Consider the following 25152-nt stretch of genomic DNA (forward strand, 5'->3'; position numbering starts at 1 on the left):
GGGCTCCTCTTCTGCCTGACCTCAAAATGTGCCTGTCATTTACAAGTCTTTACTATCCAAATTTACTCCTGCTACTGGGAAGGCAAGAAAGAAAGACAGTCACAGTTGGACTGTCTTTCAAGTTTCTCCAGAGCTGGAGCCAGTGAGGCTACACTGGGTAGCAAAGTCAGAGGAAGGAGCCAAGGCAGGAACTAAGTGAGAAACCAAGTTCCAATCAGCCAAGAGTGAAAGTCCAAACTGGTTGTAGAAACTAAATGGCCGTGGCTGGGTGCAGCAGCTCACGCCTGTAATCCCAGCACTTTGGGAGGCCAAGGCGGGTGGATCTCTTGAGTTTAGGGGTTTGAGACCAGCCTGGGGAACGTGGTGAAACCTCATCTCTACTAAAAATACAAAAATTAGCTAGGCATGGTGGTGCATGCCTGTAGTTCCAGCTACTCAGTAGGCTGAGGTGGAAGGATGGCTTGAGCCTGGGAGGTGGAGGTTGCAGCAAGCTAAGATTGTGCCACTGTACTCGAGCCTGTGTGACACGATGAGGCCCTGTCTCAAAAAAAAAAAGAAAAAAGAAAGAAACTAAATGGCCACAAGGTAGGGTATGGAGACAACCAGGGTGAGCCCATAAAACTATCTGGGCCTGGTGCCTTTCTTCTTACTAGATCTCTAATTACCTTCTTTTCAGCTGTTTTCAAATTGCCAAAGCATCCACAAAGTTGCCAGATCTAGTCAGCCCACAAGCTGACCACAGATGGGCTCCTATAATATCTAGTCTGTTCAGGTTTCCTATTTCAGATTATTTGTATCACTCTGTGATTAATTTCCAAATTATTACTATGTTTCTTCCAATTCCGCCTCCCCCCACCCCACACCTAATGGTTATTGATTGCCCCAAACAAATTGCCACAAATGGCCCAGCTTAAACAACATATGTTTATTATTTTATAGTTTTTATGGGTCAGGAATCTGGGCATGACTTGCCTGGATCCTTTGCCTAGGGTCTCTCATAAGACTGCGATCAAGGAGATGGCCAGGATTAAGGTTTCATCTGAAGGCTCAACTGGGGAAGGATTCACTTCTTAGCTCACTCATGTGACTGTTGGCAGAATCAGTTCCTTTTGTGCTGTTGGGCAAATTATCTCAGTTCCTAGCTGGCTGTTGGCCAGAGGACACCCTCAGCTTATTGCCACATGGGTTTCTCCAACATAGCAACTTGCTTCATCAAAGCCATCAAGGGGAAAAGTCTGCTAGCAAGATAGAAGTCAGAATATTTTGGAATACAATCTCAGAAGTGACAGTTTCTCAATGATGAAGTATTCTATTGGTTAGAAGCAAGATAATCACCAGTACGGGATCACAGAAGGCCATGAATACTAGGAGGTGGGGACCATTTCAGAAGCTACACCCCACTGGAATATAAATATATAAGTTCTATTAGAGCAGGAACACTTTGGTTCATGTTAACCATCACTTCTCCAGTGTTTTAATGAGTGAATGGAGGCTGGGCATGGTGGCTCATACCTGTAATCCCAGCACTTTGGGAGGCTGAGGCAGGTGGATCACCTGAGGTCAGGAGTTCAAGACCAGCCTGGGCAACATGGTGAAACCCTGTCTCTATTAAAAATACAAAAATTAGCCAGACATGGTGGCATGCACCTGTAATCCCAGCTACTCAGGAGGCTGAGACACAAGAATCACTTGAACCTAGGAGGTAGAGGTTGCAGTGAGCTGAGATCATGCCATTACACTCCAGCCTGGGTGACAGAGTGAGACTCCATCTCAAAAAACAAACTGAAAAAAGAGTGAATGGCATATAGCAGGTGATAAATTAATATTGGTAAAATGAAAGATTCAATGGAGTAAGCTATGTGGTCTTAGAGTGGAATAGCTAGAGATTGCTTCAATTCAACAATTTTTTATTACGTTCAGGAATTCTATTCACAGAATAGTCAAGGAGCAGGGGATGGATGTAATTGTCATGACAGATAAAACCAGGGGTGATAAATTGTGGGGTGAACACAGACATAGAAGAATCACTGGATAAATCTGCTGCCTTGCATCACTGTGTAGGGGTCCTGGATGTGGTCAGCCAATATTAGGCTTAGTGAGTATGCTTGAAGGCATACACCTACAAGGATGTATCAGTTAGCTATTGCTGCATAACAAAATGCTCCCAAAATTAATGGCTTGGGCTAATAATTTATTTGGTACATGATTGTGTGGTTCACCAATTTGGGTCAGATTCAGCTGAAAAGTTCTGCTGGGTATAGCTGGGCTCATTTATGCATCTGTGGTCAGCTGATGGATTGACTAAATCTGGCTACTCTTGAATGCTTTGGCAACTTGAAAATGTAGCTGAAAATACTTTGACAAAGCTCTTCTTGAGAGGCAAACTCACTATCCCTTCCCCTTGAATCTGAGCAGGCTTGGATTGCTTCAACCAATAGAGTAGAGCAGAAGTGATATTATATAACCTCCAAGGCTAGATCATAAAACATCATGCAAGCTTCTGTCTTGTTTGCAGGAAGATTCACTTCCAGAGCCTTGAGACAACATGTAAAAAGTTGAACTACCCTGAGACTGCAGTGATGGAGATGTTATGTGGAGGAGTTGTTATATGGACAGTCCCTGAAGCTACAGGGGGAGAGGGAGAGAGAGAGAGAGAGAGAGAGAGAGAGATCGATCCCCCAAGAGACTTCAATCATTTGAGTCATCCCAGCCCAGGAACCAGACATGTGAATGAAGAAGCTACCAGATAATCCCAGCCACCAGATACCAGCTCCCAGCCACTGTAGGCACTCCTCCACTCTTCAAGTCTCCCCACCTTAAGCCCTAGATGTCATGGATCAGAGACAAACCATCCCCACTATGCCCTGTCCAAACTTCAGACCCACAAAAACCATGAGCATATTAAAAATGATTGCTGTTTTATGCCACTAAGTTCTCGGATGGTTTCTTACACAGCAATAGAAAACTGGAACAGAGCTGGGTGCAGTGGCTCATGACTGTAATCCCAGCACTTTGGGAGGCTGAGACAGGTGGACCACCTGAGGTCAGGAGTTCAAGACCAGCCTGGCCAACATGGTGAAACCCCGTCTCTACTAAAAAAAATACAAAAAATTAGCCAGGCATGGTGGCGTGAACCTATAATCCCAGCTACTTGGGAGGCTGAGGCAGGAGAATTGCTTGAACCCAGGAGGCAGAGATGGCATTGAGCCAAGACCACACCATTGCACTCTAGCCTGGGCAATGAGAGAGAAGCTGCATCTCAAAAAAAAAAGAAAAAAAGAAAGGAAACTGGAACAGATAACCTCACTCATAGCTGGAGGTTGGTCGGCTGACAGTTTAGGCCATGAGGGTGACTGAGCCATGTGCCTGTCATCTTTCAGGCTACCTCTGGCTTGTTCACATGATGGTTAAGTGTGGCAAGATCAGTGCAAAATGACAAAGTAGGCAGTTCCAAGCCCGCGTTCCCCACAGAAACATCAAAAAACAAGCAGCAACTGTCAGATACAACTTTGTCAGAACTCTGGGAAACAGTCAAAGGTTTACGGTAGTCCAGTGAACGCTGAATCAAGAAGAAAGACAACTTCAAAACGATCAAAAGCTTTTGATATTTCGACTTGCCTTTGCCCCACTTGCCACGGCCCTCCCTTGTGTGACAGCAGTAGTGGGAAGAGGGAAGCCCACACTCCCAGCCCACACTCCCAGCGTGAGACTCTTGTTCCTCCTTCCAGAGGGAGCAGAGCAGACTTTATTTGCAGATGATAGTGTATGTCCGCTCTAAGCTGTCTGGGAGCTACCTGAAGGACAAGGTGCTCATCTCTGTTTTTCCTGCCTCGGAACTCAGGCTGGAAAAGTGGTGGCACTGCTCAAAAACACTGCAAGCCAAACTAACAAACCATAGATGTCTGTTCTAAAGATTACAATCGAAACACACAATAGACGGCCTAAGGCTCAGGAGCAAAAGCTGGGGAGAGTTTCCTCGGGAAATTAGAAGCACCTGTATGCATAGGGGGATTTATAAATACAGAGTTATGCCCACGGCAAGAAGCATGCTCAGAAAAGACCCGAGAAGACCCTAAGTTATGCTCAGCTGATCCCTAGGCTCAGTGCAAGCCAGGTTAAATGTTGAAAGAGTGCTCCAGCACAGGGCCAATCTGCAAAGACTGAGCGAGGGAAAGATTTTTTGTTTGGTTGGTTTGCTTGCTTTTTTAGCTCCTGGTGTTCAAGAAAATCTGTCAAAACACTAGCTGAACACAAGCTAAGGAACAGAGACTTCAGTGACCACATGCGACAAGTAATATAGTCTTTGCAAGAATAGTTTTGGAAAGTCATTAAGCCAAAACTACTACAGTTTTTAACAATAAAACAAACAACAAACCAGCAAACCCTGGGACAGTGGAAGAATCTGACATCCAAATTTATCACATTACAAATATTCAAATGTCCAGTTTTTAGCAAGAAAAATCACAAGGTATAGGGAGAAACAGGAAATTATGGCCCATTCAAAGGGGAAAAAAATAGCAAATCGACAGGAATTATTCCTGAGAAAGTCCAGATCTGAGACTTACTAGACAAAGACTTTAAAACAATTGTCTTAAATATGCTCAAAGAGCTAAGGGAAAACACGGACAAAAATCTAAAGGAAACCAGGAAAACAATGTATGAATAAAATGAGACTGTCAATAAAGAAATGGCCGGGCGTGGTGGCTCACGCCTATAATCCCAGCACTTTAGGAGGCTGAGTTGGGCAGATCACTTGAGGTCAGGAGTTCGAGACCAGCATGGCCAACGTGGTGAAACCTCATCTCTACTGAAAATATAAAAATTAGCCGGTCATTGTGGCAGGCACCTGTAATCCCAGCTACTCAGGAGGCTGAGAGGGGAGAATCACTTGAACACAAGAGGCCGAGGCTGCAGTGAGCTGAGATTGCACTACTGCACTCCAGCCTGAGTGACAGAGTGAGACCCTGTCTCAAAAAAAAAGAAAAAGAAAAAAAAAGTATGAAGGCCCGAAGACAGTGTGATGACATATTTAAATTGCTGAAAGAAAAAAAATCAACCAAGAATTCAGCATCTTTCAAAACTGTCTTTGAGGCCAGGCACATTGGCTCACACCTGTAATCCCAGCACTTTGGGAGGCCAAGGCGGGTGGATGACCTGAGGTCAGGAGTTCAAGACCAACCTGACCAACGTGGAGAAACCCCATCTCTACTAAAAATACAAAAACTAGCTGGGCATGGTGGCACACGCCTGTAATCCCAGCTACTCGAGAGGCTGAGGCAGGAGAATCACGTGAACCCAGGAGGCAAAGTTTGCAGTGAGCCAAGAACTCGCCACTAAACTCCAGCCTGGGCAACAGAGTGAGATTCTGTCTCAAAAAAAAAAAGAGATTGGCAGAATAATTTTTTTATTATTATTATTTTTCTTTTGAGACGAGTTTCCCTCTTTTTGCCCAGGCTGAAGTGCAATGGCGTGATCTCGGCTCACTGCAACCTCCGCCTCCCGGGTTCAAGCGATTCTCCTGCCTCAGCCTCACAAGTAGCTGGGATTACAGGCGCCTGCCACCATGCCTGGATAATTTTTTGTATTTTTAGTAGAGACGGGGTTTCACCATGTTGGCCAGGATGGTCTTGATCTCTTGACCTCGTGATCTGCCCACCTCGGCCTCCCAAAGTGCTGGGATTACAGGAATGAGCCACCGCACGCAGCCTAGATTGGCAGAATAATTTTTTAAAACATGATCTGTCTTTTTTTTTTTTTTCGAGACGGAGTTTCACTCTTATTGCCCAGGCTGGAGTGCAATGGAGCGATCTCGGCTCACTGTAACATCTGCCTCCTGGGTTCAAGAGATTCTCCTGCCTCAGCCTCCCGAGTACCTGGGATTACAGGCACCCCCCACCATGCCCAGCTAATTTTTTATATTTTTAGTAGAGACGGGGTTTCATCATGTTGGTCAGGGTGGTCTCGAACTCCTGACCTCAGGTGATCCGCCTGCCTCAGCCTCCCAAAGTGCCGGGATTACAGGCATGAGTCACCACGCCTGGCCTAAACATGATCTATGTCTTGTCTACAAGAGACTCACTTTAGATGCAAAGATACAAACAGATTGAAAGTGAAATGATGAAAAAGATATTCCATGTGGCCAGGATTTATATACAAATTTAAATATATATATATTTAATTTAATATATATATATATAATTTAAATATATATATATTTAATTTAATATATATATAATTTAAATATATATATATTTAATTTAATATATATATATATAATTTAAATATATATTTAAATTAGCGAGGCATGGTGGTGCACACCTATGATCCCAGCTACTCGGGAGGCTGAAGTGAGAGGATTGCTTGAGCCCAGGAGGACAAGGCTGCAGTGAGCCATGATTGCATCACTGCACTTCAGGCTAGGTAACAGAGCAAGGCTCTATCTCAAAAAAAAAAAAAAGAAAGGAAAGAAGGAAGGAAGGAAGGAAGGGAGGGAGGGAGGGAGGGAAAGAGAGAAAGAGGGAGGCAGAGAAAGAGAGAGAAAAAGAGAAAGAGACAGAGAAAGAGAGAGAAAAGGGAAAGGAAGGGGAGGGGAGGGGGTGGAGGGAGAGGAGGGGGGTGGAGGGGTGGAGGGGGGTGGAGGGGTGGAGGGGGGTGGAGGGCGGGAGGGGAGGGGAGGAAAAGAGAGAAAAGACAACACACCAAAACTTATGAGATGCAGCAAAAACAGCACTGAGGCTGAGGCAAGAGAATCACTTAAACCCCGGAGGCAGAGGTTGCAGAGAGCCAAGATTGCACCACTGCACTCCAGCCTGGGCAACAAGAGTGAAACTCCATCCGAAAAAAAAAAAAAAAAGAAAGCCTTCCAACAAAGAAAAGCCCACGACCAGATGGTGAATTCTACCAAACATTTAAGGAATTAACACTAATCCTTCTCAAACTGTTCCAAAAAACTGAAGAGAAGGAACACTTCCAAACTCATCCTATGAGGCCAGCATTATCCTGTTACCAAAGCCAGATACAGACACACACACACACACACACACGCACACACACAAACCTACAGATCAATATCCCTGATGAATATTAATGCAAAAATCCTCAACAAAACAGTAGCAAGGGCTGGGCGCGGTGACTCAAGCCTGTAATCCCAGCACTTTGGGAGCCACGTGCAGGACTATTGCCTGACCCCAAGAGTTCCAGACCAGGCTGGGCAACACGGCAAGACCCCCATCTCTAAAAATAAAATAAAGGACAGGAGCGGTGGCTCACGCCTGTAATCTCAAAACTTGGGGAGGCTGAGGCAGGCGGATCACTTGATGTCAGGAGTTCAAGACCAGCCTGAACAACATGGTGAAACCTCGTCTCTACTAAAAATACAAAACTTAGCCAGGCCTGGTGGCACGTGCCTGTAATCCAAGCTACTCGGGAGGCTGAGGCAGGAGAATTGCTTGAAGCTGGGAGGTGAAGGTTGCAGTGAGCCAAGATCGCCCCACTACACTCCAGCCTGGGAAACAGAGTGAGACTCTATCTCAAAAAATAAGTTAAAAATAAAATTACAAAAAAAAAAAGAAGACTTTTTTTTTCTTTGGACTACAGGCGTGTGCCACCACGCACGGCTAATTTTTTGTATTTTTAGTAGAGATGGGGTTTCACCGTGTTAGCCAGGATAGTCTCGATCTCCTGATCTCATGATCCGCCCACCTCAGCCTCCCAAAGTCCTGGGATTACAGGCATGAGCCATCATGCCCAGCCTTTCTTTCTTTCTTTTCTTTTTTTTTTTTTTTAGACAGTCTCACTCTCACCCAGGCTGGAGTGCAGTAGCATGATCATGGCTTGCCAGAGCCTCAAACTCCTGGGCTCATGCAATCCTCCCACCTCAGCCTCCTGAGTAGCTGAGACCACAGGTGCACATTCAGAAGACTACTTCAACATAGTAAGGACTGTATATGGGGACCGGGTGCGAAGGCTTACCCCTGTAATCCCAGCACTTTGGGAGGCTGAGGCGGGCAGATCACCTGAGATCAGGAGTTCGAGACTAGCCTGACCAACATGGAGAAACCCCGTTCTACTAAAAATACAAAATTAGCTGGGCGTGGTGGCAGGCGCCTGTAATCCCAGCTACTCAGGAGACTGAGGCAGGACCCAGGAGGAGAGGTTGCAGTGAGCCGAGATCGTGCCATTGCACTCCAGCCTGGGCAACAAGAGCGAAACTCCGTCTCAAAAAAGAAAGAAAAAAAAAAAAAGCAAAACAGTCTTTAATAAAAAAGTCAGGCCAGGTATGGTGTAATCCGCCTGTAATCCCAGCAGTTTGGGAGGCTGAGGCGGGCAGATCACCTGAGGTCAGGAGCTCGAGACCAGCCTGGGTAACATGGTGAAACCCTGTCTCTATTAAAAATACAAAAATTTTGCTGGGCACGGTGGCTCACGCCTGTAATCCCAGCACTTTGGGAGGCCGAGGCGGGTGGATCACGTGGTCAAGAGATGGAGACCATCCTGGCCAACATGATGAAACCCCGTCTCTACTAAAAATACAGAAATTAGCTGGGCGTGGTGGTGGTGCACACCTGTAGTCCCAAATACTCGGGAGGCTGAGGCAGGAGAATCACTTGAACCCGGGAAGTGGAGGTTGCAATGAGTGGAGATCACGTCACTGCACTCCAGCCTAGTGACAGAACAAGACTCTGTCTCAGAAAAAAAAAAAAAAAAAATTAGCTGGGTGTGGTGGTGGGCGCCTGTAAACCCAGCTGCTCAGGAGTCTGAAGCAGGAGGATCTCCTGAGCCTGGGAGATCGAGGCTGCAGTGAGCTGTAATAGCACCACTGCACTCCAGCCTGGGTGACAAAACGAGACACTTTTTTTCCGAGAAAAAGAAAAGTATTGGAGAAGATGTGAAGAAACTGGAACTCCCGTTAATTGCTGGTAGAAATGTAAAAGGGTGTGGCTACTGCAGAAAACAGGCTGGTTGTTCCTCAAAAAGCTAAACACAGGGCCGGGCACAGTGGCTCATACCTGTAATCCCAGCACTTTGGGAGGACAAGGCAATGGATCACCCGAGGTCAGGAGTTCTAGACCAGCATGGCCAACATGGTGAAACCCCATCTCTACTAAAAATACAAAAATTAGCCGGGCATGATGGCAGGCGCCTGTAATCCCAGCTACTCAGGAGGCGAAGGCAGGAGAATCGCTTGAACCCAGGAGGCAGAGGTTGCAGTGAGCTGAGATTGTGCCATCGCACTCCAGCCTGGGGGACAAGAATGAGACTTCATCTCAAAAAAAAAAAAAAACCTAAACATAGAATTATCATATGATCCAGCAATTCCACTTTAGATATCTACCCAAAAGAACTGAAAACAGGCCAGGCGTAGTGGCTCACGCCTGTAATCCCAGCACTTTGCAGGGCCGAGGCAGGCGGATCACGAGGTCAGGAGATCGAGATCATCCTGGCTAACACAGTGAAACCCCATCTCTACTAAAAATACAAAAAGTTAGCCGGGCGTGGTGGCGGGCGCCTGTAGTCCCAGCTACTCGGGAGGCTGAGGCAGGAGAATGGCGTGAACCCGGATGGTGGAGCTTGCAGTGAGCCAAGATTGCGCCACTGCGCTCTAGCCTGGGCGATGAGCGAGACTCCGTCTCAAGAAAAAAAAAAAAAAGAACTGAAAACAGAAACGCAAACAGATATCTGTGTGTGCCCAGGTTCATAGAGGCATTCTTCACAATAACGAATGGCGGAAACAACTGCACATATCCATCTACAGATGAATGAATGAACCAAACATGGTTTATACACATGATAGAATATTATTCAGCTATAAGAAGGAGGGAAATTCTGGCCGGGCGCGGTGGCTCACGCCTGTAATCCCAGCACTTTGGAAGGCCGAGACGGGCGGACCACAAGGTCAGGAGATCGAGACCATCCTGGCTAACACGGTGAAACCCTGTCTCTACTGAAAATACAAAAAACTAACTGGGTGTGGTGGCAGGTGCCTGTAGTCCCAGCTACTCGGGAGGGTGAGGCAGGAGAATGGAGTGAACACAGGAGGCGGAGCTTGCAGTGAGCTGAGATCATACCACTGCACCTAGCACGGGTGACAGAGAGAGACTCCGTCTCAAAAACAAAAAAAACAAAAACAAAAACAAAATAAGAAGGAGGGAAATTCTGACATGTGCTACAACATGGATGAACCTTGAAGACAATATGTTCAGTGAAATAAGCCAGGGCCGGGCGTAGTGGCTCATGCCTGTAATCCCAGCTACTCGGGAGGCTGAGGCAGGAGAGTCGCTTGAACCCAGGAGGAGGAGGTTGCAGAGAGCTGAGATCACGACACTGCACTCCAGCCTGCACAGCAGATTCCATCTCAAAAAGAAAAAAAAAAAGTTGGCCAGGAGCAGTGGCTCACGCCTGTAATCCCAGCACTTTGGGAGGCCGAGGTGGGTGGATCACCTGAGGTCGAGAGTTCAAGACTAGCCTGACCAATATGATGAAACCCGATCTCTACTAAAAATACAAGAATTAGCCAGGTGTGGTGGCATGCGCCTGTAATCCCAGCTACTCTGGAGGCTGAGACATGAGAATCGCTTGAACCCGGGAGGCGGAAGTTGCAGTGAGCCAAGATGCGCCATTGCACTCCAGCCTGGGCAACAATAATGAAACTCCATCTCAAAAAAAAAAAAAAAAAAGTTTAACTCAGAAAAAAAAAATTAATCGTAAAATTTGTTATTAATCTGGCTAAACCCTGGCAGAAAAGTCTTTTAAAAAACCTCCATGCGCAAAGTTTGATTCCAAAGAAATGACACTCATCCTAAGAAAACTTCACAATGGTAAAATCAACATTTCCTAAAAACTGTATGAAAACAGCCTGATTTGTGCATCAAATGTTTACTGTAAGAAACACCCCGAAAAATGTTCCTGATAAAAATGACGTCTATCGAATAAAAACAAAAATCAAAAAACTTTGGAAACAGTTTCACTGCACTGTATAGAAAAGGGATCCAGGAATTTGACTGGCTTAATGCAGTGTTTGATGGAAAAGTCTTTTCCAACAGAAATGTGTTGGATTTATTTTTTTCCCACTGTGCTTATAAAAATGGAATCAAAGTGTCCTGGGAATAAAACCATTTTTTGTGTGAAAATGGTAGTGCAAAGAGGGGGTCAAATGTTCTGTTCATTTGCCTTAGGCTTGGTTTTATTCCCCAGACACCAGCTGTTGAGTGTCTCCTAGGCATGGTCCCAGAAAAATAACGGGTCATGACCTCTTCCTGGGGAGGTCCTGGACCCCACCTTGGCCTGAACCTCCACAGACCACTCTGTCTCCCACATTCCTGCTAGTATTCTAGGACGAGAGACCCCAGGACTTTTCTTTTCTTTCCCTTTCTTTCTTTTCTTTCCTTCCTTCCGTCCTTTCTTGCTTGCAGAGTCTCGCTCCGTCACCCAGGCAGGAGTGTAGTGGTATGATCTCTGCTTACCGCAACCTCTGCCTCCCGGGTTCAAGTGATTCCCGAGCTTCAGCCTCCTGAGTAGCTGGGATTATAGGCGTGCGCCATCACACTTGGCTAATTTTTGTTTTTGTTTTTGTTTTCGTTTTTTTGAGATGGAGTCTCGCTCTGTCACCCTGGCTGGAGTACAGTGGCGCAGTCTCGGCTCACTGCAAGCTCCACCTCCCGGGTTCACGCCATTCTCCTGCCTCAGCCTCCCGAGTAGCTGGGACTACAGGCGCCCGCCACCATGCCCGGCTAATTTTTTGTATTTTTAGTAGAGACAGGGTTTCACCGTGTTAGCCAGGATGGTCTCGATCTCCTGACCTCGTGATCCACCTGCCTCCGCCTCCCAAAGTGCTGGGATTACAGGCGTGAGCCACCACACCCAGCAATTTTTGTATTTTTAGTAGAGACAGGGTTTTGCCATATTGGCCAAGCTGGTCTCGAACTCCTGGCCTCAAGTGCTCCTGCCTGCCTTGGCCTCCCAAAGTGCCAGGATTAGAGGTGCAGGCCATTACCTGTCCCCAACCCCCTCCCCAGGATTTTTCTGTTCCTCAGAAGCTCCAGCTAGGCCGGGCGCGGTGGCTCACGCCTGTAATCCCAGCACTTTGGGAGGCCAAGGCGGCCGGATCACGAGGTCAGGAGATCGAGACCATCCTGGCTAACACAGTGAAACCCCATCTCTACTAAAAATACAAAAAATTAGCCGGGCAAGGTGGCGGGAGCCTGTAGTCCCAGCTACTTGGGAGGCTGAGGCAAAAGAATGGCGTGAACCCGGGAGACGGAGCCTGCAGTGAGCCGAGATCGCGCCACTGCACTCCAGCCTGGGCGACAGCGAGACTCTGTCTCAAAAAAAAAAAAGAAGCTCCAACTCACACCAAACTATTATTCCCAGAGATCAGTCCTGGGAAGAAAATCTGGCAGTGAACTCCGAGACTTTGGTTCTCAGTCCCTCACACTGAGGGACCAGGAGCAGTCAGCTCAGGGATTGTCCCTTGCTGATCCTTTGACTCCACCAGCCCTGTCCTCATACCTGCTCTCCTGGCTTGATTAATATCCCATCACAAACCATATCTGGTGAGGTCCTCAGGACCCAGGAATTAGAAGACAATATCAGTGAGATTGACTTTGGCTACAGACTCTGAAAATCCAAAGTCACCTTATGATTTTGTCAGGACTATGAAATGCCCAGCACATAAGCTGGCGTTTTTTTGTTTGTTTGTTTGTTTTTTGAGATGGAGTCTCGCTCTGTCGCCCAGGTTAGAGTGCAGTGGCGCGATCTCAGCTCACTGCAAGCTCCGCCTCCTGGGTTCACGCCATTCTCCTGCCTCAGCCTTCCGAGTAGCTGGGACTGCAGGCACCCGCCACCACGCCCGGCTAATTTTGTTTTTGTATTTTTAGTAGAGACGGGGTTTCACCGTGTTAGCCAGGATGGTCTCTATCTCCTGACCTCATGATCCGCCCGCCTTGGCCTCCCAAAGTGCTGGGATTTTTTTTTTTTTTTTTTGAGATGGAGTCTCGTTCTGTCACCCAGGCTGGAGTGCAATGGAGCGATCACTGCTCACTGCGACCTCCGCCTTCTGGGTTCAAGCAGTTCTCCTCCGGAGTAGCTGGGATTACAGGCACTGCCACCACGCCCAGCTAATTTTTGTATTTTTAATAAAGATAGGGTTTTATCATCTTGGCCAGGCTCGTCTCGAATTCCTGACCTAAGGTGATCCACCCGCCTCTGCCTCCCAAAGTGCTGGGATTACAGGCATGAGCCACTGTGCCCAGCCTCTACAAAAAATTTAAAAATTAGCCAGGCATGGGGGTATTTGCCTACTACAGTTCCAGCTACACAGGAGGCTGAAGACAGAGGATCACATGAGTCCGGAGGTCGATGCTGCAGTGAGCGTGATTGTGCCACTGCACTCCAGCCTAGGCAACAAAGTGAGACCCTGTCTCAAAAAAAAAAAAAAAAAAAAAGTAAAAGGCCGGGCACGGTAGCTCACTCCTGTACTCCCAGCACTTTGGGAGGCCAAGGCACGTGGATCATTTGAGGGCAGGAGTTTGAGACCAGCCTGGCCAACATGGTGAAACCCCGTCTCTACTAAAAATACAAAAATTTGGCCAGGCGCAGTGGCTCACGCCTGTAATCCCAGCACTTTGGGAGGCCGAGGCGGGTGGATCATGAGGTCAGGAGATCGAGACCATCCTGGCTAACACGGTGAAACCCCGTCTTTACTAAAAATACAGAAAATTAGCTGGGCCCGGTGGCAGGCACCTGTAGTCCCAGCTACTCTGGAGGCTGAGGCAGGAGAATGGCATGAACCCAGGAGGCGGAGCTTGCAGTGAGCTGAGATCGCGCCGCTGCACTCCAGCCTGGGTGAAAGAGCGAGACTCCGTCTCAAAAAAAAAAAAAAAAAAAAAAAATTAGCCAGGTGTGGTGGTGCAGGCCTGTAATCCCAGCTACTAGGGAGGCTGAGGCAGGAGAATCACTTGAACCTGGGAGGCCGAGGTTGCAGTGAGCCGAGATCATGCCACTTCACTTCAGCCTGGGCCACAGGGTGAGACTCCATCACATACACACACACACACACACACACACACACAAAGGAGGAAAGTAAAGTCCTGTTATTTTTTAAATGGGGGAGAGAGTATAGGAGTGGGGAAGGGTGGAGGGGAGACATAAATTATATTTTTACCACCCATGTTTTTAGAAATATGTTTGGGGGGCCGGGCGCAGTGGCTCACGCCTGTAATCCCAGAACTTTGGGAGGCCAAGGTGGGTGGATCACTTGAGGCCAGGAGTTCCAGACCAGCCTGGCCAACGTAGTGAAGCCCCATCTCTACTAAAAAAAATACAAAAAAAATTAGCTGGGCATGGTGGCACATGCCTGTAATCCCAGGCTACTCGGGAGGCTGAGGCAGTAGAATCGCTTGAACCCGGGAGGCAGAGGTTGCAGTGAGTCGAGATCACGCCACTGCACTCCAGCCTGGGTGACAGAGTATGACTTCATCTCAAAAAATAAAATAAAATAAATAAGTAAATAAATAAATATATTTAAAATATTTTTTAAAATAGAAATATGTTTGGGTTTTGTTTTTGTTTTTGTTTTTTGTTTTTGATGGGAGTCACTCTGTCGCCCAGGATGGAGTGCCATTAATGGAGCAATCTTGGCTCACTGCAGCCCCCGCCTCCCGGGTTCTAGCAATTCTCCTGCCTCAGCCTCCCAAGTAGCTGGGATTACAGGAGCCCACAACCACGTCCAGCTAATTTTTGTATTTTTAGCAGAGACAGGGTTTTGTCATGTTGGCCAGGCTGGTCTCGAACTCCTGACCTCAGGTGATCCACCCACCTCGGCCTCCCAAAGTGCTGGGATTACAGGGTCACCAGCGTGAGCCACCACGCCCAGCCTAGGGTTGTTTTTTGTTTTGTTTTGTTTGAGACGGAGTCTCGCTCTGTCACCAGGCTGGAGTAGAGTGGCGCGATCTCAGCTCATTTTAACCTCCGCCTCCAGGTTCAAGCGATTCTGCTGCCTCAGCCTCCCAAGTAGCAGGGACTACAGGCACCCGCCTCCATGCCCAGCTAATTTTTGTATTTTTAGTAGAGACGGGGTTTCACCATGTTGGCCAGGATGGTCTGGATCTCTTGACCTCGTGATCTGCCCACCTCGGCCTCCCAAAGTGCTGGGATTACAGGCGTGAGCCACCGCCCCCAGACCCTGGGGAGGTTTATTAACAGTTCCAGAACGTTGGCAGATGCAAAATAGACAGGAAGAGGGAGGGAGAGGCAGAGAAAGCTGGACAGAGGCCGGGACCATACGTGGATGTCAGTCACTGCTTGCAAGGCAGCACAGAGTCTTCTACTACAGAGAAGGTTGAGCTCTCAGACCTTAGGAAGTCCTGACATGCCTCTCCCTGGGTCCAGCCCTCCCTTCCCCATTCTGAACTTAGGACGTCTAGCTGGGCGAGGTGGCTCATGCCTGTAATCCCAGCACTTTGGGAGGCCGAAGTGGGAGAACCTGGCACCAGGAGTTTCCGACTAGCCTGAGCAACATAGCAAGACCCCAGACTCTACCAAAAAAATTAGCCGGGCATGATGTGCACGCGCCTGTAGTCCCAGCTACTGGGGAGGTTGAGGCGGGAGGATCATTGGAGTCCAAGAGTTCGAGGCTGCATTGAGCTATGTTCGCATCACTGCACTGCACACTGGGACACACAGCGAGACCCTGTCTCTGAAAAATAAATAAAAACACACTTATGACGTCACCCTTTCTGCTGTGACAAAGTCCTTCCCTGCCCCACCCCCTCCAGGGCCCATCCCTACATCTTGGGGAGGAAATAAGTCCATTTTGCTCAGTCTTGCCCGCTGTCAGTAACTGTCCCTACGATTTCCTCTCTAGCTTGAGGGATTCTCCACCCCTCCCTTCTCTGTTAAAAGAGTCACGGGCCCATTCATTCATTCATTCATTCATTCATCAAACGTTTATAAGCAGTTTCCATGCTGGGGACCCGGAAGAGACCCGACCTAGGCCCTGCATCCCGACTCCCCGAGGATCTATCAGCCTGGGAGGATGGGGAATGGGAGGGCCTATCCCTCCCCACGATCATGGCGAGATCCGAGCTTTGATGGAGGAACACGCGGCGCTGTGAGCTTCAGAGAACACACTTAACCTGGCCTGGAGTAAGACAGGGGACGGGCCTTAATCTTTTATGGGACCCCCCCCAATACCAACCGCCCCGTCCCCAGCACAGAACTGGGCTCCTAGACGACACGGTGCCATCACGTCCCCACTTAGTCTTCAGGATTTCTGGCCACGCCCCTTCTCAGACCCAACCCCCGAGCCCCTCCCTTGCTTGACCCCGCCCCATCTCTGGCCTAGGCCACGCCCTCCTCTTAGCCCCACCCCCATTTCATTCAACCCAGGCCTCAAGCCCCACCGCCCAGGACGCCAATGCGCCCACCAATCTCACATACCCATTGGTCAGAGAGTGTCACTTTCCCGCCCTCCTTCAGTAACATTGGTTCCCTAGGTGTCAATCTTCTTTACAGCGCCCCCAACGGTTGCCAGGGCCCAGGTTTGAGGGGCAGATAATAATGGACGTCTCGGGGCGTCTCGTCATTGGGCAGAAAGCCCGGCTCTGGGCGGGGCTTAGTGCCAAACGCTTGGCCGCGTCTGCCTGGTGTTCTTCAGGGCCGCAGCCTTTCCTCACGGACACAGCCCCCCTTTCCTTGCTATTGGTCTTACCGGGTGTTGATCAACAGGATTCCTCATTCCGATACGCAAAACTACCTGTCCTTCATCCCTTCCCTCATTTCAATTCGCTCTCTTCTCAGAGGCGGCAACCTTCAGAACGTAGCCAGGGCTCCCCTCACGGAATAGCCACGGATTGGTCAGACACCCCGTCACTCCTGGCTGGTGGGCGGAGCCAGGGCGCCTGGGGGCGGTGAATTGGCGGATGGGGCCTCGGGGGCGGGGCAGCGGCTCCTGTCAGCGGGTGAAATGGCAGCGGCGGAGCCGGCGGCGGCCGCGGTCCCGGGGGGCAGCTGAGGGGGCCGGGCCGGGGCTGCGGGGCGAACGGCGCGGCTGAGATCCGGCGGCGCAGCCCGGGGCGGCGAGGCTCGGCACGGCGATGGCGGCGCGCTCGGCGCAGGTAGGGCGGCGCGGGCCGGGCCTCCCGGGCGCCTGCTCAGGCCGGCGGCTCCGCGATGCGGCCCGCGGGGAATCGGCAGGACCGCAACTCGGGCCGTCGTGCCCCGGAACCCGCGCTGGGAGCCTCGGCATCCCCAGCCTGGGACCCTCGGGGGACCCTGGCCCCTGCCCACCCTCGTTGCCGATCTCTCCGGACCCCTCCCCGGGAGCTCCTGCAGGATCCCCCTCCCCCACTCCGTCCCCTCCCCGTGAGGACCCCGCAGGCCCAGGACCCCCGTCCACCCTTTGCAGTGACCCTCAGGACTCCTCTCCGGGAAACCCCTCAGGGCTCCCCATCCCCCCACTCCGCCGATCAGCCCCTCAGAAGCGCCCCCCAAGCCCAAGAACCCCCGTCCACCTTCTGCCCTGATCTCTCAGGACCCCTCCCTTCTGGACAACACTTGCCACCCCCTCCCCGCACCCCCTCACTTCACGTCCTCCTGTCTTGGGCCCACAACTGCCCCCACCTCTCCCCAAGGAGACCACCCTCAGGGCCCTACCCGCCCCACGCTGACCCCACAGGACCCCTCTCTGGCCTCTGTAAGTCGGATTTCCTACCCCTACCCACAGCCCTCAGCTCAGCCTGCTAGCCCATCTCCCACCCCAGCTGCCACATGCCCAAGGGCACCCCTAAACACCACTCCCCGGCGTCCACCCAGCACACTGTGGTAGCTCCACTGATCCTGCCCCATCTGGATCCTGGCTCCTGGATCCTGAAAAATCCACCCATGCTCAAGACCTCCCGATGGATATTCTGAACCACCCCACTCCCCATCCAGAGCCACCCATCTTTCTGAAAACCCTAAACACACACACACACACACAGTGGATCGCTTAGATCCCCCAGCACACACAGAAAAACTTAAGAGCTCCAACACAGACCCCAGGCATATCTGCCCCTGCCCCCACCCACTCAACACTTCTGCACCCCTCCTCAGATCCCATCTGTCCAGGCCCTCCCAGAGCCCCCGACAGCTCCCCCAGCTCAAGCAGAGACTCCAGAGACCATGAGGTGCCTGCCGCGCCCCAGGAAGCCAACCTGCCCCTCCACCAAACCAGCGCCCACACTGGAGCCCTGGAGGGTGACAGGCCCCCAGAATCCCCCAGCACCTGCCCCTGTGGGAACCTGCCCCAGGCCTCTGCCAAGTTATCCATCCTTCCCAGCTGTGCCCTTTCAAAGGGAAGGACGCTCACTTTCTCTCCTACACTAGTGTCCCGAAGGAACCACTGCCCGCCCCCTGATTTATGCCACCCCCTGGCGGGAAGGGAGAGGATTCACAGCTCCTGGCTTCCGTCCTGAAGTCTGCCCCCAGCCTCCTGACCCCATCACGCCTACTAGTCTCAAATGCCAGAGCCAGCAGGGCGGTCCAGGTTGCTCCTCAGAGCTGGCCTCTGACAGCCCGAGTGAGTTCTTTCACCCACCACTAGTGTGTTTCGCCAAAACAAAACAGCTTCCTTCTATCTTGGCATTTGAGACCTGGGTTGGGGCCTGCCAGAAGCAGGCAGCTCTTTGTTAAGGAATATTTTCAGAAGGGAAAAATGTGCTGAAGAGGCTCGAGTGAAACATGAATGAGTTGTCTGCTTCGTTTTATTCCCCGTCGGCCGGGCTGTGATTGAGCTAGAGGACCCGTGTCCCTGTGTCTTTCCGTCTTATGTGGCTCTTCCCATCCATCCCGCCGCCCTCCCCACTCCCAGCTCTGGCCTCAGGGTCCAACCTGTAGGTTCCTCTGGGCTTCTGTGGTCAGCAGAGGGTGGTTTGGAAGGGATCGCAGGTGGCTTGGCCCTGGCACAGGGATGAGACGAGACAGGAGAGGAGACGCTGGCACGACACTGTGGCCAGGACTGCAGGGGGTGAGGAGCTGGGCCAGTCCAGTCCCGCGCAGCCTGGGCACTGTGCATCTGAGGTCCTTCTGACAACATAACCGTACTCGGAAACCCTGAGATAAAAGGCCCAGGCTTCCTTGTATTCACTAGCGGATTCTGGACCACCCGGGAAAAAGCTCATTGCGGCTCAGTACCTCAACTTCCCCATCGGAAACTGGGGTGCGGGGAGAGCAGCTAAATTTTTAGAACAGAACTTGGAACTGCAGGGAGGCTAGGGTGTGGCCCTGTGTGTTCGCCGGGTGCTGTGTGTAAGGTCTTGGAGGGGAGTCCTATGGGCTCCTGTGAATCACTGGCCACCCAGGTACCTGCTGGGGTCTTAGTTGACACTTCATTGGAAAGTGGCCATCTTCCTAGGGCTGAGCTGTATTGCAGGGAGCCAGCTTGAATCAGAGCTGGAAGAATGAAGATGAGAGATGGTCTGTTGCAGGACTTGTGGTTATACACAGGGTCTTCCCAGGAGGACCACGGGGAACAGAGTGGGCATGAGGGGCTGTTGGATAGCCATGCTGAGGCCCCACATAGATCTCTGATGCCCCACATACTCCTCTGACGCCGGGTAGGAAGAGGTTTGTTCTGTCCACTTGCTGAAGGAAGGCGTGGAGGAAAAGACTCCTGAAGGTCACGTGGTATCTCTTACGCACAGGAAACTAAACTCTACAGCCTCCCCAGGGTGGAATTTTGTGCAGAGACAGTGGGGTATGAAGTCTTCCCGGGAATGACTGTGAACTCTATAGGAAACCACGAGGAGGGCTTGTCAGTGATACAAACGCAGTTTTACCCAAGACTGGGCTCGCGGAGCTGCATCTTTGTTTGTGAGCTTTGAGAGGTGCAGGGGGATGAGGAGGAATGTATATTTCAATTTCCTCTTGCAGAATAGAGATGCCAGTTGTTACAGGGAAGCCCTGGGCCTGGAGTCAGATGTTGGGGTGTGAAGGAATGTAAGATGTGTACAATGTGGTCCCTTCTCTGCATCTAAAGTCCTCTCACTGGCATGCGGCGGCCCCCGCCACGTGCTCAGCACCATGCCAAGCACCATTGACATATTATCTCATTTAATCCTCCCCAAAACTTGGAGGAACCAGGATTGCAGCACGCGCCCTTGCCATCCTGGCCTGAGGCCTGCTGCAGGGAGCATGAGACAGAATTATGTACAGCAGGCTGCAATAGGAGCCCGAAAAAAAAGCCTGATGCATCCCTGGGGTGTTGGGGAAGGTACAGCAGGGATGACGTATGGACCAGGTCACAGGCAGGCGTGGCAGAGAAGGGTGTTCCAGGCAGCAGAAGTGCTTGGACACACGCCCAAGAGGCAGGAGCAAGTGTGGTGCACTCAGGGAGGCGTGTCCCTGTACTTCCTTTGATAGGCGTCTTACTACAGGCCCTTGTGTCCCCAGTGCCATCTGTACACTTGGCACACATGGTGGGGGGCTCCCCAGCAAAGGGGATCCCTAGTTGGGAGAACTTGGAAAGGCAGCAAAGCCACCCTTCCCAGGGAAGACTGCAGCACACACATGCTAGCAGCCCGGGCAATAGAAGGAAGGAGGTGAGTTTAGGAGAACTAACTCAGCTCATCAGGGTCAGGGAGAACTAACTCAATTCATCAGGGTCAGGGAAGAGACTTATCCTTTTGAGGGAGATTTGGAAGGCCTCATTGGCATGACTCACCTGCACTTTCATTCATTTCTCAGCATGCCACGATATGCTTGTGAGAGTGTTTCATTGAAATCTGAGGCCCGGCACGGTGGCTAACGCCTGTAATCCCAGCACTTTGGGAGGCCGAGGTGGGTGGATCACCTGAGGTCAGGAGTTCGAGACCAGCCTGGCCAACATGGTGAAACCCCGTCTCTGTTAAAAATACCAAAAAATTAACCGGGTATGGTGGTGCACACCTGTAGCCCCAGCTCGCTTAAACCTGGGAGGCAGAGCTTGCAGTGAGCCAGGAACGCGCCACTGCACACCAGCCTGGGCAACAGAGCGAGACTCCATCTCAAAGAAATAAATACAAATTTTAAAAATTTAAAAAAAAAAGAAAAATGAGGGATTTTCCAGAAGGGAACGTATTATAATAGACGAAAGTAATCTGGTCAGATTACAAGAAAGAAAATATTTTTTTAGGTCAGAAAGGATTCCGCAGGTCAGAATGGTTCATTTCTCAGATTGTAGCCAAAGGTGTGTGCTGCTGTTGCTGCTATTGTTATCAATAATGACTATTCTAGTTTTACTGTGTTTAATCTTTAAACAGGATCCCTTTAAACAGAAAGGGAGGGCCTGTTGAAGAGGGGAATTTATTTATCCCACAAATATGGGATGCCTGCTAGACTCTGAAGATCCAATAGTGGGCTAGACAGCCCCAGCCCCTGCCCTAGTAGAACTTTTCATCCAGGAGGGAATAAATATCATAGGTCAGGCTTGTCCTAAGCACATGACAGGTTTAAGCTCATTGATTCCTTCCAACAAAAACTGTTAGGTAGATACTGTCATTAGCCCTGTTTTCAGATAAAGAAACTGAGGCAGGCCAGGTGCAGTGGCTCACGCCTATAATCCCAGCACTTTGAGAGGCCGAGTCAGGGAGATAACTTGAGGCCAGGAGTTTGAGACCAACCTGGGCAACATAGTGAGACTCTCTCTCTGCAAAAATAATAATAATAATAATAATAACAAAATTAGCTGGACATAGTGGCAAGTGTCTGTAGTCCCAGCTACTTGGGAGGCTGAGGCGGGAGAATCACTTGAGCTCAGGAGTTGGAGGCTGCAGTTGGCTATGATTGTACCACTATACTGCAGCCTGGGTGACAAAACAAGACCCTGTCTCTAAAAATAAAATAAAAATAAAAATAAACAAAAAAATTGAGGCAAAATACATCATACCCAAGGTCACAAAGATAGAAAGTGGTAGAGGAGGCCAGAAGCGGTGTCTCACACCTATAATCCCAGCACTTTGGGAGGCTGAGGCGGGTGCATCACCTGAGGTCAGGAGTTCGAGACCAGCTTGGTTAACACAGTGAAACCCCGTCTCTACTAAAAATACAAAAATTAGCCAGGTATAGTGGTGGGCGTCTGTAATCCCAGCTACTCAGGAGGCTGAGGCAGGAGAATTGCTTGAACCCAGGAGGCAGAGGCTGCAGTGAGCCAAGATCGTGCCACTGCACTCCAGCCTGGGTGACAGAGGGAGACTCGGTTTCAAAGAAAAAAGAAGAAGAAAAAGAAAAGAAAGGGATAGAGGAGGGATTTGAACCCAGGCTGCAAGCTCTGAAGTTCTCACCTAGAGCCAAGAGATCTGGGATAACAACCTACACTCCAAGGCCAGGGATATGGAAACTTCCAGAACCATGTGGAGGAGCAGCTAGACTGGGCACAAGAAGAGATCAGGCAGGGACCTCTGAATTCAAGCCGCTGTTCTTGTTATCCAAGGGGCAGCTCACTTGTCAGTTGTCTGCCCACCCCTTGCCAAGGAAGAAAGGACCTAAGGTGCTAGGTTGGGCCATTTCCCCAGAGGTCAGAGCCAGCCAAGACAGCAGCAGTCGGTCAGGCTGGACAAATCGGGGTCACGTGGCATCTTGGGCTTTTGATTCCAAAATGAGTCTGTGTCCCTGGTAATCATTAGACGTGGAGGAATCAGAAATGGGGGGTAGGGCCGGGCGTGCTGGCTCACGCCTGTGATCTCAGCACTCTGGGAGGCCGAGGCGGGATGATCACCTGAGGTTAGGAGTTCGAGACCAACCTGGCCAACATGGCGAAACCCTGTCTCTACTAAAAATACAAAAATTAGCCAGGTGTGGTGGCGTGCGCCTGTAATCCCAGCTACTCCGGAGGCTGAGGCAGAAGTGCTTGAACCCAGGAGGCGGAGGTTGCAGTGAGCCGAAATCATGCAACTGCACTCCAGCCTGGGCTACAGAGCAAGACTCTGTCTCAGAAAAGAAAAAAAGAAGGAAATGGGGGGTAGGGGAGGAAAGGAAACAACATGGAAAGGAAACTCGGGGTCTTCATTGGTGTCTCTGAAAATGCCACAGACTGAAAGATGCATCATATGTGCTCACCCTCTCTCGCCGTTGAAAAATAATGACTGTTTTCACTGAGTAACCCCTGCACTTGGGGTTTCACATACATGTATCATTCCCAAAGTAAAAGAATACAGACAGAGCTGCAGCACAGCAGGTGGATTTAGGGCAAAGGCTGTACAGTCAGAAATCCGAGTTCAAATCCTTCTTCTTCCTCAGCCTAGTCAAGGGACTCTCTGTGCCATATGGCACTTGTGTGTTAAAGCCGTCGTTGGCTTTTCTGCTTACACTGTACAGAAATTTCTATTTTTATTTCTTTCATTTTTTTTTAGACGGAGTCTCTCACTCTGTCATCCAGGCTGGTGTGCAGTGGCGTAATTTCAGCTCACTGCAACCTCCGCCTCCTGGGTTCAAGCGATCCTCCTGCCTCAGCCTCCGGAGTAGCTGGGATTACAGCCATGCCTCACTACACCCAGCTAATTTTTTTTTTTTTTTTGTATTTTTAATAGAGACAGGGTTTCACCATGTTGGCCAGGCTGGTTTCGAACTCCTGACCTCAAATGATCTGCCCCCCTCAGCCTCCCAAAGTGCTGGGATTACAGACATGAGCCACTGCGCCCATCCTTTATTATTATTTTTAAAATAGACTTGGGCTGAGGCAGGAGGATCCCCTGTGGCCAGGAGTTCAAGACCAGCCTGGGCAACAGAGTGAGACCCCTGTCTCAAAAATAAAATAAAATGGCGGGTGTGGTGGCGCACACCTGTCATCCCAGCACTTTGGGAGGCTGAGGTGGGCGGATCACCTGAGGTCAGGAGTTCAAAACCAGCCTGGCCAACATGGTGAAACCCCATCTCTACTAAAAATACAGAAATTAGCTGGGCGTGGTGGTGCGCACCTGTAATCCCAGCTACTTGGGAGGCTGAGGCAGGAGAATCGCTTGAACCTGGGAGGCGGAGGTTGCAGTGAGCCGAGATCGCACCACTGCACTCCAGCCTGGGCAATAGGAGTGAAACTCCTTTTCAAAAAATAAAAAATAAATAAAACAAAATAAAATAAGACTATTTTGTAGAACACTTTGAGATTTATAGAACGATTGAGAAGACGATACAGAGTTTCCATATGCCCCATACCCAGTCTCCTCTATAGTCAATGTCTTCCATTCATATGATACATTTGTTGTAGTTAATGGGCCAGTATTGATATATTATTATTAACTAAAGTCCACCCTTCATTCAGATTTCCTTTGTTTTTTCCCAGTAACCTTTTTCCATCCCAGGATCCCACATGACATTTAGTCGTCATGTCTCCCTAACCTCCTCTGGACTGTGACAGTTTCTCAGACTTTCCTTGCTTTTCGTGACCTTGACGTTTTTGTTTGTTTGGTTTGGTTTGGTTTTTTGGTTTTTTGTTTTTTGAGATGGAGTTTTGCTCTTGTTGCCCAGGGTGGAGTGCAGTTGTGGTGCAGTCTCGGCTCACCACAACCTCCGCCTCCTGGGTTCAAGTGATTCTCCTGCCTCAGCCTCCCAAGTAGCTGGGATTGCAGGCATGTGCCACCACGCCCGGCTAATTTTGTGTTTTTAGTAGAGATGGGGTTTCTCCATGTTGATTAGGCTGGTCTCGAACCCCTGACCTCAGGCGATCTGCCCGCCTTGGCCTCCCGAAGTGCTGGGATTACAGGTGTGAGCCCCTGTGCCCGGCCAACCTTGACGGTTTTGAGGAAGGCAGAGTAGGTGTTATGTAGAATGTCCTCTAATACTGATCTGTCTGGTTTTTTTTGCGGGGGGGTGGGGGGGTTGTTTGTTTGTTTGTTTTTTTTTTTTTGAGATGGAGTCTCGCTCTGTCACCCAGGCTGGAGTGCAGTGGTGCAATCTCGACTCACTGCAACTTCCACCTCCTGGGTTCAAGCCGTTCTCCTGCCTCAGCCTCCTGAGTAGCTCAGATTACAGGCATGTGCCACCACGCCCAGCTAATTTTTTTGTATCTTTAGTAGAGACAGGGTTTCATCATGTTGGCCAGGCTGGTCTCAAACTCCTGACCTCAAGTGATCCGCCGGCCTTGGCCTCCCAAAGTGCTGGGATTACAGGTGTCAGCCACCATGCCCAGCCTCTCTGGTGTTTCTC

General features: G+C 50.0%; 1 protein-coding gene across 3 annotated transcripts in view; it reads left to right on the forward strand.

Annotated features, from left to right (window-relative positions):
• Positions 1-16935: 16935 nt before the first annotated feature.
• EVI5L (ecotropic viral integration site 5 like) overlaps positions 16936-25152 on the forward strand; it is a 34894-nt gene continuing 26677 nt past the window's right edge. For 2 of the 3 annotated variants that reach the window (XM_054464373.2, XM_054464374.2), the window contains exon 1: positions 16950-17114. The gene's annotated coding sequence lies outside the window, so the exon portion shown is untranslated. Of the gene's footprint in view, positions 17115-25152 lie in introns of all 3 variants that reach the window. The other variant, XM_054464375.2, reaches the window with a different exon arrangement.

Source organism: Pongo pygmaeus, chromosome 20 (genome assembly GCF_028885625.2).
Source record: "Pongo pygmaeus isolate AG05252 chromosome 20, NHGRI_mPonPyg2-v2.0_pri, whole genome shotgun sequence".
Classification (NCBI taxonomy): Eukaryota; Metazoa; Chordata; class Mammalia; order Primates; family Hominidae; genus Pongo; species Pongo pygmaeus.